Source organism: Protopterus annectens, chromosome 5.part1, assembly GCF_019279795.1.
Source record: "Protopterus annectens isolate FY-2018-M chromosome 5.part1, PAN1.0, whole genome shotgun sequence".
NCBI lineage: Eukaryota > Metazoa > Chordata > Ceratodontiformes > Protopteridae > Protopterus > Protopterus annectens.
Window position 1 is genome coordinate 796766888 of NC_056736.1, and position 15993 is coordinate 796782880.

Sequence of the window (15993 nt, forward strand, 5' to 3'; positions counted from 1 at the left end):
TAGTGAGCAACAATTGCAAATTTTTAAAATGTAGTCCTGAGATTAGTAAAGCTGTGGGTGATACTCCTGTTTTTGTGCAAAAAAGAGGAAGGAGTCTAAAGAATTTATTTCAAAGCAAGTTTAGTTATACACAGAAACAAAATGTGCCAATCCTGGAATGTTCAAATGTTTAAGTTGCAATTTATGTGACTATTTATTAACAGATGTTAAAGATATCAAAGTGGGAAGTTATTGCATTCATTTGAATGGAAGGTGCACATGTAAATCAAAGTTTATTGTGTATTTAGTTATATGCTTGTCATGCGGTTCTTTTTATTTTGGGTGTACTACAAGAGAGCTTAACAAAAGGATGTATGAGCATAAATATGCTGTAAGCATACAAGATGTAAAGAATGCATTGGGTGGGCATTACAACGAGAATACATGTGATGTTAACTTTAAGTTCTGTGTTTTACATGAAGTTTTGAATGTGGACAGTAAATATGATGCAGAAGAAGAGCTGAGATGGAAAGAATATGAGTGGCAAGTGAAATTAAATGCTTGCCATCCACTGGGGTTAAATGATAGAAAGGAATTTACTGCTTTCCTTAAAAGGAAAGGGTTGCATCATTGACATCACAGGTCATGTATTTATGAAAAGGGGTATTTAAATGTTTTACTTTTTGTTGTCACATTATGCAGTCTGAAGAAGTCCAGTGCGGACAAAAGCACTTACTGTTTGATGTGGATTTATTTGCTATTAAAGTCATGATCGTTATTTTGGCTCTGGTCCGGTTTTATTTCATTTTTCTTGTTTTTAGTTGTGTTTGTTTTCGTTAACATTCAGTATTAAAAATGTCATTCAGCAAACAACCCTGACTTGTTTCTTTATCCATCTTCATTCATTCATTCAGCTATGTACCAATAAAATAACCTATCGATTATCATATATAATTTTTAAGCATATTTATACATTAATTCCTAATGTCATAACACTTTTAAGAATTTCCACACTTGTTCATGATTTCAGTTATTATAGTTTTTTATCAGCTCTATCAGATGACCAAAGACACATTTTGTCGAATGCGTCTTGGTCAAACTTGAAATGTCGAAAAGGCAAAATGACGAAGCAGCATATAAGCAAATTCTTTCCCTGGAAAAGAAGTCGCTTGGCCACTTCTGTCACTTTGCCATTTTTGGCACTGTAGTGCTATCTCGGAGTTGGTATATTTAAGTAGGGGAGGTGAGGGGTGCAATGTTTTAATGTCTTTTTTTTTTTTTTTTTTTTTTTTGGGAACAGCAGTTTTTTCCCTGGGAAAAAAATGCTGTTCTGGTTGTTTGATGTCTTGTGAATTCGAACTTTAGAGTTCGATATAACAACTTTCGATCATTTGATCATTCATTGTTTTAATATAGATTTTATATATATATATATATATATATATATATATATATATATATATATATATACATATCACAAACTACAAGATTTACTATATCGTTTTTATTTACTATCAAATCAAATCTGTTATTAATATTAATGTTTCCTGAATTTCCATGTGTGGAAATTCACAAAATGTTCATAATAATTTTGTAATTTAGAATAACAATAGGGGAAAAGTGCTTTAGAAAAAACTAAAAACCAACCATGACAAAGCACTCAGGAAACCAGCATAACAAAGCCAATACTCGACGTAGGTTTGGTAAAAAAAAAAAAACAATTTATTTAACATTCACAAAACACCACATTTTTGTCCTAATACAGCCAGGACTTCATCAGAAATAATAAATGCATTGTGTTCCCTCCTTATATATCCCTCTCCTAATTATTTCAGCATCATAATAAATCCCAATTTAGTAAAATTCCTAAACCCATTTAATTTTGATTTTGTTTCATAGTTATTCATAGTCATTAGATTTATCTTAAGTTATTTTGTGATGTTTTGAAATATTAATTATATGTAATTATTCCTTTATATTAGTGTTGAAACATGCTTTTAAGTAGATAAATATTTGTATTGTATTTTATTGAGAGAATGTATATAGAAATGTTTCAGCACTAGTTTTTCATTCTTTATTCCTCACTAATCAAAATTAAATGGGTTTAGGAATTTTACTTAATTGGGATTTATCATGACATTGAAGTAATTAGGAGAGGGATATATAAGGAGGGAACACAATGCATTTATTATTTCTGATGAAGTCCTGGATGTATTAGAACGAAAATGTGGTGTTTTGTGAATGTTAAATAAATTGTAACTTTTTGCCCAAACCTACGTCATGTATTGGCTTCATTATGCTGGTTTCCTGAGTGCTTTGTCATGGTTAATTTTATAATTTAAGTTGCATAAAGCAATTGGCCTCCAATTTTTAAAATCATGTTTAGCAGTTTTTCCTTACAGATGTTACAATTGTTTCTATTATGTTTATTACATTCATACAGCTGCACAGATTTTCTTTTCTTCTACACCTTTTTCATAAATTTGATATCCCATCTGATCTATGCCTGAGACATTCTTCTCATTAAATAAACTCTGGACTTTATACTTTCATTTTTGTACTTCTTTCCAGTTCCTTCTTGCCACATTGGCTACTTTCCTTTACATTCCAGCCATCTATGTACTTTACTCATTCTTTGCTATAAATCTTTATTACACATTCTTGTACAGTTTTCAAAAACCTAGTCTGTTTATACTTTTTGCATTTACTAACTTTAATTTATGCTATCATATTTTCTTTTCTTTTAAACACTTTTTCTCAAACATGTGAACCTTCCTTCATCTTCCTTTTATGAACATACTTTTTCTTTTTAATTTATTAGTTGATTAATCATTTCTTTATTTCTGTCTTAAATATCTGTTTCTTACTTATAACACAGGATAACCTAATTTTGAACAATTTCTTTATATTCTGTTTTTATTTTCAAATATTCTTTTTTTTCTCCTTTCCTTTTTTCTTTTTCTTTCTAAGTAGTCTTTTGCTTTTCTACTAAACTAATCTACCACTCTGACCAAGCTCCTGAAAAATCTTCCAAACTGCCATGTTTCTTTAATAGTTCTTTTTTCCTTTCTTCTGCTCATTTCTTACCATTAAGCCAATTTAATTTTTTCTTATATTGATTATCTCTTCATTAGTACAACCCCTACACTAGAATGATCAGCAAATCCTACTTACAACATTTTACCTCCCTTAATTTCTCTTATTGTCTTAGAACAAAGTAAAACAATCAATTTATGTCATTACTCTACATATAAATGTACTTACCTTCTCATCCAATTTATAGATTCCCATTTTTTAAATTCTTACAAATTGTCAAATGTTGTGGTATTTTCCTCCGTTATTTCTTAAATCCCAATTGAAGTTACATATTACCAAGGTTGGCCTTAGGTGAATGGCTTCATGGCACCCCTTCCCACTGCCTATGGCTCCACCTGTGCATATCTCTCTGTGCTCCCCTTTTGCCTAGTCCTGACCTACATCCATAATATCCATGTCAACCTTTTCTTCCTTTTCTCACATTTTGTCCTATTTGTCAGCTTTGCTTACACCACAATTAGCCAGGTCTGCATAGTAATAACTGTGGAGGAAATGAACATATTAAGCCAGGAGTCTTGGGGCTGTTAGATCCCCAGAATCCATGTTTTTTCTAGATGGACTGATGTGCATTTTACAGTGTCTTTGATAAACCTTTTCATGTAATAATGGCCTGAATGAAATGATGAATAAGGAAAGAAATTCAGTATTACTTTCTGAGATTGTTTTTTCATGCATGCTTTCCACACCTTAACTACCTAAGACTGCACTGTGATAACTGTTGAGGAAATAAACAAATTAAGCCAGAAATTTGGAGGCCACTATGCCCCCAGAAGCCATGGAGCTTTAAATATTTGAGAAAACACTTTAGAACTTTGCTCCAACCTTCTGATCCAATGATGGCCTGAGGAGAAATCATGACTAAGGAAAGATAATTCATCTTATTAATTATTGTTTGAAGGAAGAAATAAGTTGTATTCAAGGTTTAATACTCAAAGCAGATAAAGCAACAGTTCACAATAAACTAAGAATACAAATACTTAATAATAGATACATAAATCATATTGGGGAATAGTACCTGCCTCCCTACCCCCCCAAAAAAAAAGAAAAACAAGAGATCCAACCTTTTAGATTCCCTCTAGTGTTAGATTATGATAAAAATGAAGGCAAAAATGGCTGCAGTCAAATATTTGAATCTTGTGTTGTCATTCTGTTTCTCTGTATCTGTCTCTCTCTCTCACTCTGTATACATATGGATTTACACAATGCATCCTCATCTGTACCTCAAACCGCAGTCATCTTCTGTGTACCCCTCTGATATTAGACTGGGATGAAACTGAAAATAAGTGGAACACAATATAATATTTCAACCTGTTGCTGTCAGACAAATATAAACATCATATCTTCTTACCACTATCCCAAAAAAGATAGTCACTTATATAAGTATCTTATGTTTAATTCTGAAGAAAGTGTAAAAAGAAACGATCACATCAATGTATTCTGACAATAATGTGTTCCTAGATACTACAGTGCTATACGACCTCCTCCATACATCTTCAATGTTTTGAGATAATTAAAGAAATTATAACCATACTGTGCTCCACAAACCACATAGTCTTTGCAATATTCTGTGCCTGAACACATCTGAGGTTTGATTGCAAGGATAATTAAAAAAATATTGATCATATCATCCCCAGCATCCCTCACAAACTACAACATCTTCTCTACACACCTGTGAGCAGGGCCATTTTCAGATTTGGTGGGGTTCAGAGCATACACTTGTATTAAAATCCACTCATTCAGCTTTCATGTTATAGGAGGCTTCCAGGACCGTAGAAGCTCAGAATGTCTGGATTTTCTATTATGCATTTTATACCTTATTCTTAAAAGATGACTTGCTAGATTTTTTACTACTTTCCAGACAAGATATATAAATATGTGTCTAGCAGTACTGTATGAGTCTACAGATAAAAACTGGTGATATTACTTTTACACTCATACAAATACACAGACTCACATGAGCGTGCACAGTCACAGACACTGATTGACCAAACCAGGTCTATTATAAGATGCACTGATATCTCACACATACACACACACACACATGCACACGCGCACACGCACACACACACACACACACACACACACACACACACACACACACACACTCTGGTTCTGGCACTGACCCAACAGGTCAGGTGTATTATAAGATGCACAAACATACATACATATTGCATATTGGAGGAAGCCTGGCTCATCTATGGCATGTCTTTGCAATGCTGAAATAAACCAGAACACATGGATAAACTCACACAGAGATAAAGATGGCATATAAATACCATGCAGAAGAAGCCACTGCCAAGAATTCAGCCAGAGCTAAGCACTGTTAGATGACAATGCTACTCTGTGCACCACTGTGCTGGTGAGAAGTTATTTTCACATACATTCTGCACCTGCCTGACCACTAATGATAGCCACTTATGTGTAATACTGATATTTGTGATGGTAAGTGTCGATTGTCTGGTCAGGATAAAACAGATGAAAAGTTATGGGTTCAGTTCAAGCAGCTTTATTATATACAAACACATCAGAATTGACACTTAGTAACTTAAACTTAAATAAACTTATAAACAGACTGACTACTGCACTCATTCATGTTAACACTTTGGCTGTTCTCTCAAAATGGCACTGCTGCCTGCACATGCTCACTATTTATATGCACGTGCTACATCTGGAAATGCTTCTTAATGTTACAACACACGCTCTGTTCTGCAGTAAGTGAAAGAAATTATGGCTGACCTGTTGCTCTAAAATACACAGCAACCCCTCCCACACATGCATACAAGCATAAGCCATAGCAATACTAGTTTCACACTGATTGTAATAAATACAATATGTTGTATGACACTGCTTCTGCCATGCAAGATAACTGATTGCTTTTAAACAATGTTAAAACAGTGGTAAGTCACTTTTACCCACTGGCAGCCTCCATACCCATAAATTTCAGCAACATTACAGAGTTTGGATACCTCAGATATCTGTCTGTAGTAAAACAAATAATTAAAACTAACTAACTAAATAAATAACAATAATAATAACAATAACACCAGTAATTTAATTTGTTTCTTTCATACAAACAGTTATCACGGTAAAGTATAAATCTTACTTAAAAGAAATATTAGTCCTGCAAAGACAGATTAGTGATTGTTTAAAAAAAAGGGTCAGTTACTTTCATTCACAGAACCCCCCCCCCCTGTCCCCACCTAGCAGCTATAACCTTTATGGTGGGCACGTTTGACATCTGCTTGTGATAAAATTATAGCCGTGTAACACATTTTGGCTTTTTTCACATAAGTCATGGCCTTAAGTTAAATGCAAAAAAATGTATTATTATACCATTCGGCAAAAACATGGCCCCCTACTTATTACCACATTAGTGGCAACCCCCTAAGCACACAACCTGTTGTGAGAGACCTGCGTACACAAATTGACAACAATCTCACATTTGACCATCATTTAGCGGCAGTGGTCAGAAAAGCCTTTTACTTGGTTCATCTCATAAGTAAAGGGATCACATCCAGAAAAAAGGAGGTTATTACCTCTCTGTATTCCTCCCTCATTAGGCCACTAATTGAGTACAATGCCCCATTTGGTGTGTACCTCTCCAAACACTTGTACCAACTGGAAAGGCCACAGAAATACCTCACAAAGAGAATCCATGGCCTCCAACACCTGTCCTATGTGGACAGGCTCAAATCACAATCACTCTACTCTGTATTGTACCGATTGCTCAGAGGTGATCTGTGTCGCGCCTACATGGCACTCTCAGACCCTGCACTACTAGAGATGCTCCATATCAGTAAGTCTAACTCCTTGTGTAGTACCCAATTGAAAGGTTTAAATCTAATATGTGACATTAACAAAACCTGCTGGAGAAACAAGTTTGTCTCTCAGAGGCTGCCCCGTCTTTGGAATAGACTCCCTATACATGCCAAACAAAGTATGCCACTGACCCTCTTCAAGCGCAACCTTGATAAGTGGATGGGCAACCACAAATTTGTCCCAGGGGTTCCACTTATGCCCCTCATTGACAGGGGTGATAGGTGCTGATTGAGATTTCTTTTTTGGGACTAAACTCTTGGCTAGGCTTGTAAGGGCCCCAGAGCCATTAGCCTAGTAATCTCCTATGATCCTAAATAGTATCCATAAATTAAAGGATTCTGAGCTTCTCCACACAAATCACAGTAGTTTGTTTACAGCTCAGATGTACAACTTTCAGAAAAAAATAATAAGTAAACAAATAAACAAACACATAAAGAAAGAAATGAAATAAGGGACACATAGTAGTGTTCAAGTAGCTGTCTACCTTTTAGTGCAAGACTCAGGAACAAAGAGCCAAAATCAAGGACAACTTTTAAATACTGTTGTCATATATTTGGAGTTGTTAAAATAATTGGTTATAAGTTTTCTGAAGGAAACAATATCTGAAAATCAAATAACTGCATCATTTAGTGACCAAAATGAGGTAAAATCAGAGACATTCTGGGAATTCAAAGACAATTTTTTAGCTTACTTCAAACAGGTATGCATTAGGCTAGCCACTCAGCCATGTAATTCACCTTCTTTACTCAAGAAACAGGGGGCAAAGACAAAGGTAATTGGAGGGGGGGTACAAAGGCTCAACATTAGGTACAGTTTTTAAATAATACTGTACTTCATTTAGACAACAAGTTTTGCATCAGTACATTTTTGAAAAAAAATTATGAAGATGAAACACTAATGTCTTGCATTATAGACTGACTGTAATCCTAACTGATTTACCAGAAAATAAAACATGAGGTTCAGTGCAAAAATATGATGTTAAATTAAGGACAGTTAAGTGATATGATGATGTCCACTGTCTATAATATTTGGTTTTCCTCCTCCTTTTTTTATCCTCAGCACAGCCATATTATTCAGTCTAATGTTCAGACTTTTTGGGCTTTTGGCTCAATATCACCCAAGATCTATCCAACACATTCTAATTTACCAGGTAGGTCATGCATGGGATTGAGCAGTAAACTGGGAAAGCACGCATCTTGAAGACAGGAACTGTAATAGCAGCTTGGTTTTCCCTTTGTCAAGGAATTGCAAAGTAAATAAATACACAAACCAGAGAAGTGCCCCTAGATGAATTATACCATTGATGGCCACTTATTGTACCTCTTTGTAAGGCCAGCCATGCATATCATTATTATTTCCATATCAGTTATGATAAATTACTTAATTTCTAAGAAACTGGTTAGCTTTTCTGCTTAATTCACATATGGATATATAAATAGAAGTTTAGCAGTTATTTTTGGTCTAACAGTCAACACTAATCCTGTCCTAGATGTTATCACAGTTTTATCCAAAATTTTAACATTTTTATCCCTAAATTAAAACACTGTCCCTGAACATTTTGTATTCTAATTGTCATACTGTAGTTACCCCATAATAACTCAAGTTGCATTCTTTCTGCACTTCTTATACTCAATATATTGTTTAAAGAAATTGTATAATAGCTCCTGCTTTCATCATTTATAAACTACCAGTCTTCTGACACCACTAATTTTACTATTATTATCTAAACTGACAATTGAAAGATCATCTTTTTTCTTTAGGATTGACTTTCTTGCCTTATTTCCTGTTTTTTCACTTTCTTTTATATACACTTATTTATTATAGAATCTTTATTAATTTTCCCCAGAAAGGGATTTGCTGCTTACTTGTTCTGAGTCTATTCCATGTGCTTCATATTTATTACTTGTAATAATCTATTAATTTTCAAATAATGACACAATATTGTTCCCTCTGACTTGTATATTTTCATATATTATACCACTTTCATTTAATTTTCAATCACATTTCCCTCTCCATCTTTATTCTGTTTTACTGTGCATTGTTTATTGCTTTTACTTCTATTGTTCTCTTCAGTACCAGGTGACTGCATTTTGCTTTTCTTTTTGTAAAACTTCACAGTTTCCCCAGTCATGACCTTCTATTTTATGTTTACTACACACTGCCTTACTTTTTTTAGTGTGGCCTTTCTCACCACACACATTGCACCATTTACAGGGATACTTGTTAATCAAATATTTCAGATAGCCAGAAAAAAACATGTTTTAGTTTGCCCCTAAATGCCACACTGCCTCCCTTTTTTTCTTTTAATAAACATACCTGGTTAATGTTATTGTATTTAATGTTTAATATACCCCATGCTTTTCATTCTCCAGTCTACGGTCCACTCAGCTCTACAGTCTTTATTACTCTATGTACCGGTTAACAATTGCCTTTTAGGAATTACTTTACTCTATGACATCAGTTTGCAATTGTAAAAGTAGTTCCGGTAGCTTAACAGGTAGTACATTCACTTTGGCATTGGATGACTAAAAGGCTGTGATTTCTATTTCTACACAAGGTAGTTGGATTAATTTTCCAGTAATGACATTGTAGAGTGTCATAAGGAGGTGTTGCCATATTTAAAAGAAATGTTGCAGTGAGGCTCCATCTGCCTGAGCTGATGGTAGCTCATATAGAGGTAAAAGATCCAATGGTACGTATAAAAAAAAAAAGTTAATGGAAGTTCTGTGATGCCCTGGCCAAATATCCCCCTAGTCAGTTTGAATACCACCTCTTGTCTCCCATGAAAAGAGATCATTGGCCTGACATATTCGACAAAATATAAATAGATAAAAGTAAACAAAATTCCAAACTGTTTACTGTAAACAAAAAATTCTTCTTGATTTGTGATGTTAAATTACTTATAACACTGTTCCTGTATGTCCTTCTAAAAATGTGCCATAGTCAAACAAACTTGCATGTTAAATCACGACTCTTAAAAATGACAATGCTCTGCTTTTAATTGATAATTTAATTAAAACAATAACTAACTTTAATATAGTTTAAATCTTAAGGATTTTATAGCTATGTAAATAACAAAATGTCTAGCACTTCATTGAGCATTTTAATTAATACTCTGTTTCATAGCTTTCATCTGCATACTACAAGAGGCAAAATGTAATGAGGGATAGAGGTCCAAAATCTGAGGTAGATTTTAAATATTGCTGCTTTATAGTTAGAAAGTTGCTACAATAGCAAGTTATGCAGTGCCATTATTTAGTGCCAGAAAAACAGAAATTTTATAATGAACAGATCAAAAATATAAGACAAAAATAGGAACATTGGATAAAAGGGACAAAGGGCAATATTAAGGGGCAACCAACAGGCAACTTCTTCAGGCCCTGATGGAATTCCTAGTGAACTCTAGATGATAAGAGGCGATGAGTTACTAATAGTATGGCAGACACTATTTAATAAAGTATTTCAAGGCGGAGGTAAAATCCAGTCATAAAAAATGCCCTAGTAGTCGTATTTTGTAAAGAAGAGAAGGATCTTTTACTCCCAGCATCATACTGACCCACTTCCTTACTTAATCATGATTATAAAATATTCATGAATTTAAAAGAGTTGTATTAATATTGCCAGATTTAATAGATATGCGCCAGCGTGGCTTTTTAAAGGGTAGACAAGCTTTAGTCAATAAAAATAAAATATTAATTATACAAAAGAAGCTGCAATTAAACAAAATAAATATTACTGGCTAGTTTGGATGCAGAAAAAAGATATGACAGGGTTGAATGAGACTTTGCACAGCTGATCATGGAAAATATTTTTTTTCAAACAATATCCATCTAATAGAAAGAATATATAAAGATTCCCAAGCAAGAATAAATGTATGTGTGTGTGTGGGTAAGGGCTGGGGTAGAATGTCAAAGCTTTTTTGAATTAATGAAGGGGATTAGACTGGGGTGCCTATTTTTACCGGTGCTATTTGCTATATACATAGAACCCCTAGCTGGTAAAATAAGAAAGTCAGAGATACGTGGATATAACTGGCAAGGAAAGCAATCTAAATCAGCTCTATTTGCAGGTGACTTGATAGTGTAGTAGATATCCAACGGTTATTTATAATACTGAGACAATTTTAAGCATTTTCTTGTTATATGATTAATGAAGACAAGATAAAATGAATAGATATATGGCCAGATTCCAAAAGGGTTGCTCTTAGTATAAGTCTACCCTGATTCCAAAAAACTTGCTCTCAGTGTAAGTGATTTACTTCAGTGTGAGACTTATGTATGAATAGGCTTACTACAGGGACCAGAATCCAAAACACCCTGCTGTCAACCTGCTCTCAGTGTAAGTGGTCATTTACACCGAGAATAAATCGTTTGGAATCGGGGTCATAAAGTATGCCCCTGCCTATAGGTTGGTGCAGCAATATCCTTTTCTATGGGGCCACAATAGAATGAAATACTTGGGAATCTGTCTGAAAAAAGGATACAACAGAAACAGGAAAATAAATGTGAGAGGCTATGGAACATGAAATCCTATGAGTAATAAGAGTCAGAAACTGTTGAATATGAACCAATTTAACAAAATGCAGTTTATAAAGATATTGCTAGTCCCATTGGCTCTATATATAGGTCAATCTTATTTGAAGAGAGTCACAGTTTAGATAAGGATGTTAAAGATTTTGACTGGGATGGAAAAAAGGAAGAGTAAAATGGGAAAAGGTGACACTACCCCATGGCCAGGTTGGGCTAGCCTTACCAAGCCCTTAAGGATATTTTGAAGAACCTCAGCTAAGATTATTGCATATAATGCATAAGCAGGGTTATTCTCTTAAGTGGAAAGAGTTGGTGAGTGATAAGGGAAATAATAGAAGGGAGACACTAGGTGGGGTTTTGGACAGAATTACATAAAGAGGATAAAAACAACCATGTGGACTGTTATGTCTACAAGACAGCAAGAAGCAACTAAGAACTAATCCAATTAAGGCATGCAAACTGAAGTGAACTTAGCAGTGAATGTAAACTGGTGCAAGTGAAACAAAGGGCCTAGATACTGGGCAGGGCTGTGGCAAACTGAGGGGGTAATACAGTAGGATGAAGGGAAATCTACTTTTTAACTTGTAGGCGGTAACTATCTTGTTTTAGATGGGACTGGTATGGGAACACAGATAAAGAGAATAAAACTAAAGAAATCAAGAAGGAATGAGAGAATTCAGTAAAATCTATGAAATAACCCAGAATTACAAAAAAAAAAAGATAATAGAAATGAAAAAATTTAGAAGGGGGTCTAGAGTATTTTATGGCAACTATCTGAGATTAGCAGATGAAATAATGATGGAATGGGACAGAATATTTCAGTTAAGCATACAAAGAATTGGTACCTGACTGGTAAAGGGAGGCTGGTCTAGGGCTTGGAATAAGCATTCCAATTTGTCCTTTTGAATTTTGTAAGAGTATTTAGGTCTTGCATCTGAACAGGTTTCTACTTGTTTGTGCATCATGCAACACCATGCACTACCATGCAATTGTGTGCCAAAGCCGGACAGTTAAATTCCACAAATTTTCCCTTAAAACCCAGGCATAAATATCTATTCACCGAGGTCCTCCGTGATCGTTCCTGAAAAGCCACCCCCTAGTGACAACAGTCTTCAACCTAGCATAATGGACAGTTAGCCTACCCTTGTTTCTCCTGCCAACCTTGTTGACGTGGGAATCTTGAGGCAGTGTAGCAATTGCCTCTTGTACACAGACAACCCTCTACTGATAACACAGTCTAGTGCAGAGTGTGAGAGATGTATTCATACCAAGAATCTAGAATCCATGCTGTCTCTCACTCAAAACAGTAACACGGAGAAGGTTGTCAACTCACCCACCATTACATATTGACATGCTACCACTACTCATACACATACCACTACTCACACACATAGCACGCATCAAACACGTAAATCCACATACATGGAGGTTCTCTCAAAAATCTTATTGAAACACCAGAGACCTCTAAAACACAAGTCTGCTGCACCTAAAACAGTCTCCACAACATCCATGACACATAGCAACACCAGTGTCTCACCCACCAAACCCGTAAGGCATAACACTCAAAACCCAAGTTTTCTTGTCATTGACAACTCAATAGTGAGACACATGGATGTCCCACTCACCAGGTTTGGACAAGGAGAAAGTCATGGTCAGCTGCCTGTCCGGTACCAGGATTCAACAAATCATGCATGCACTCAGGTCAATAAGCAGCAAGTACCATTATAACTCTGTCATAGCTCATGTTGGCGTGAATGACCTGAGACGTACCTTACTGGACTATATGAAGAGTATGTGTCCCAGGCAAGTATGTCCCTAGCCTTGAACAGCATACTACCCTCACCTAGAATGATGCCACAGTATAAACAAAAAATAATTGATTTCAATTATTGGTTTAGTTTTTGATGTCATTCCAAGGGGGTCCAGTTCCTGTCTGCCTGAGAAGCTATGGTCACAAACCTCACTGGTTTGCCAGAAACTGTTTGCAAAAGGCATCCCTAGGTTTTCAGCTGCTGGCAAAGGTTCTTGCCTCCCCCATAGTGCCTTTTTTAGGCAAGGTCTCAAAAATAACATTACCGACTTGAAATTAACCAATCAGAACAAAATAAAGGTCATGCTGCAAATGCTAGGAGTTTAAGCCAAGAACTACACTCCCTGGAAGCACTTCTACCACTACTGTAATGTTTGTGCAGTCACAGAAACCTGGTTCAGAGAGTACCTCGGCCCTGTAAGGCTACAATACCTTCCATACCTTTAGACTGCAAAAGGAATGTGTGAAAACCTAAGGACGTGGTGCTTCAATCTATATTTGATATATTTGAGATAACTTTACCTCACATCTAGTTAGACTGGACAACTTCATGGTGTTACCCCAGGTCCAGGTTACAGTGGGCAAGACCCCCATTCAAGTCCTAGTGAGTTATAGATCCCCCTCCATGGGTCATGATACCCATGAAGCCTACTTATCCAAACTGAAGACAATCCTAATTTTACCGAACACACTGGTTATGGGGGATTTCAGTTATCCTACCATCAGCTTGGAAACCTACTCTGGCCCAAACTGACTAGCACAAAAGTTCCTTGACTTTGTGAATTCAAATGCCCTGGAGCAAATTGTCCATATCCTGACAAGAGGAACAAACATTATAGATCTGGTCTTCACCAACATATGAAACAGGTGCACTGCTGCAACTGTTGGACCCTCATTAATTAAAACTGACCACAAATCAGTCACTTTCGAACTGACACTAACACCAGAATTCACAAAGGGTGAAATCAGACAAAACAACTTCACTAAGGCAAACTATATCCTCCTAGGTGAAGGTATAAATGCATTCCAAACCCCACTCAAAGCTGAAAGTGGTAACTACACCGAAGCTTGCAATAAAGCCCTGTACAATCACTTGCATAAGTGTATAAACTCAGCTGTACCAGAGAGAATCAAAGCCAGAGCCCCAAGTAAAATCAAGCTGCCATGGTGGACATCCAGCATCAACAAATTCTACAATAACTGCAAAAAGTTGCTGTCCAAGAAAACAAAGACAAGGACCCAAATTGTCCAATTGAGAGAAACCTAGCAAGTACTGCCAAGGATAACCATAAGGTCTTTTACAACTATGTATGTAACCTAAAGGGTAGGACCTAAGCATGTGCAGAACTGGTGGCTAATGGTATCACACACACTGACCCCACAGAGATAGCGAACCTGCTAGTGGATAGGTTTGATGAAAATTTCACTCCCTTATCCCCTCCTAACTTACAACAAACCCTCACCAAACTCTCCTGCCCTACCTTACATATCTGAAGAGCAGGCCCTGAAAGTCCTGTCCAAGGCAAGGGGCATGGCCTCTGTGGGACCAGATGGCATTCCGGGCTGTCTTCTAAACAGGCTAAAACATGAATTAGCATCACTACTAAGTACCCTTTTCAATCATAGTCTAACCACAGGGTTTGTTCCTGTGGAATGGAGACCAGCTACAGTTATTCCCCTCCACAAAGGTGGCCTAGCAAAAACTCAGGGAATTACATACCCATAAGCCTAACCAGTCTCATCTGTAAGGCCATGGAATGTATCATTTTGGACCTCATAAATAAAGAAATAGGTGACCTCCAAACACTGGACCCTACCCGATTTGGCTTCGTGAAGGGCAGATACTGCCTGTTAAATCTGGTGGATTTCTTTGAAAGTGTGACCAAGGCCATTGATGAGGGCAAATCTGTGCACACAGCATACCTCAACTTGGCAAAGGCTTTCGACACAATTCCGCTTTCAGGCATTACCAATAAACTTAGCAAACTGAAAGTAAACCCCTTTGTTGTAAGATGGATTGCCAACTGGCTCACAAATCAGACACACACTATCAAAGTGGGTAACTCCACATAAACCAGCAGATCTGTTACCAGTGGGGTACCACATGGGAGAATGCTGGGCATTCTGTTGTTTGGTATATACTTCTCAGAAGTTCAGGTCAAAATTAAAGGGTTGTGGCTAACCAAGTTTGCAGACAACTGCAAACTAGGTGCAATCACTGAATCCCCAAATTATGTCATATACTCCAGGATGGTCTCACACAGACCAACAACTGGTATATTAGTCATGGTCTCAAACTGAATGCAAAGAAATGCATCCTCATTTCCTTTGGCACAAACAATGTCCCTTAACACTATCAAATCAATAACAATACTCTAAGTACCCATGAAGTGTTAAGGGACCTGGGATCACAGGTTGACAGCGACCTTAACTTTGACCACCATGTGTCTACCATTGGAAGGAAAGCTTTCCACATAGCTCACTTGATTACTAAAGGCATCGCCTCAAGAGCAAAAGAAGTTATAACCCCCCATGCTCAGCACTTATCCGGCCCATAATTGAGTATAACGCCCCATTCGGTATGTACCGTACTAAGCATCTACAGCAATTAGAGAGACCTCAGAGGTTTCTAACAAAGAAGATCAAGGCCTCCAGCATGTGCCTTACATGGACCAATTAAAATCCCTGTCACTATACTCCATATCATATAGACTTCTTAGGGGAGACTTATGCCTGTCCTACAGAGCAACCCAAGATCCA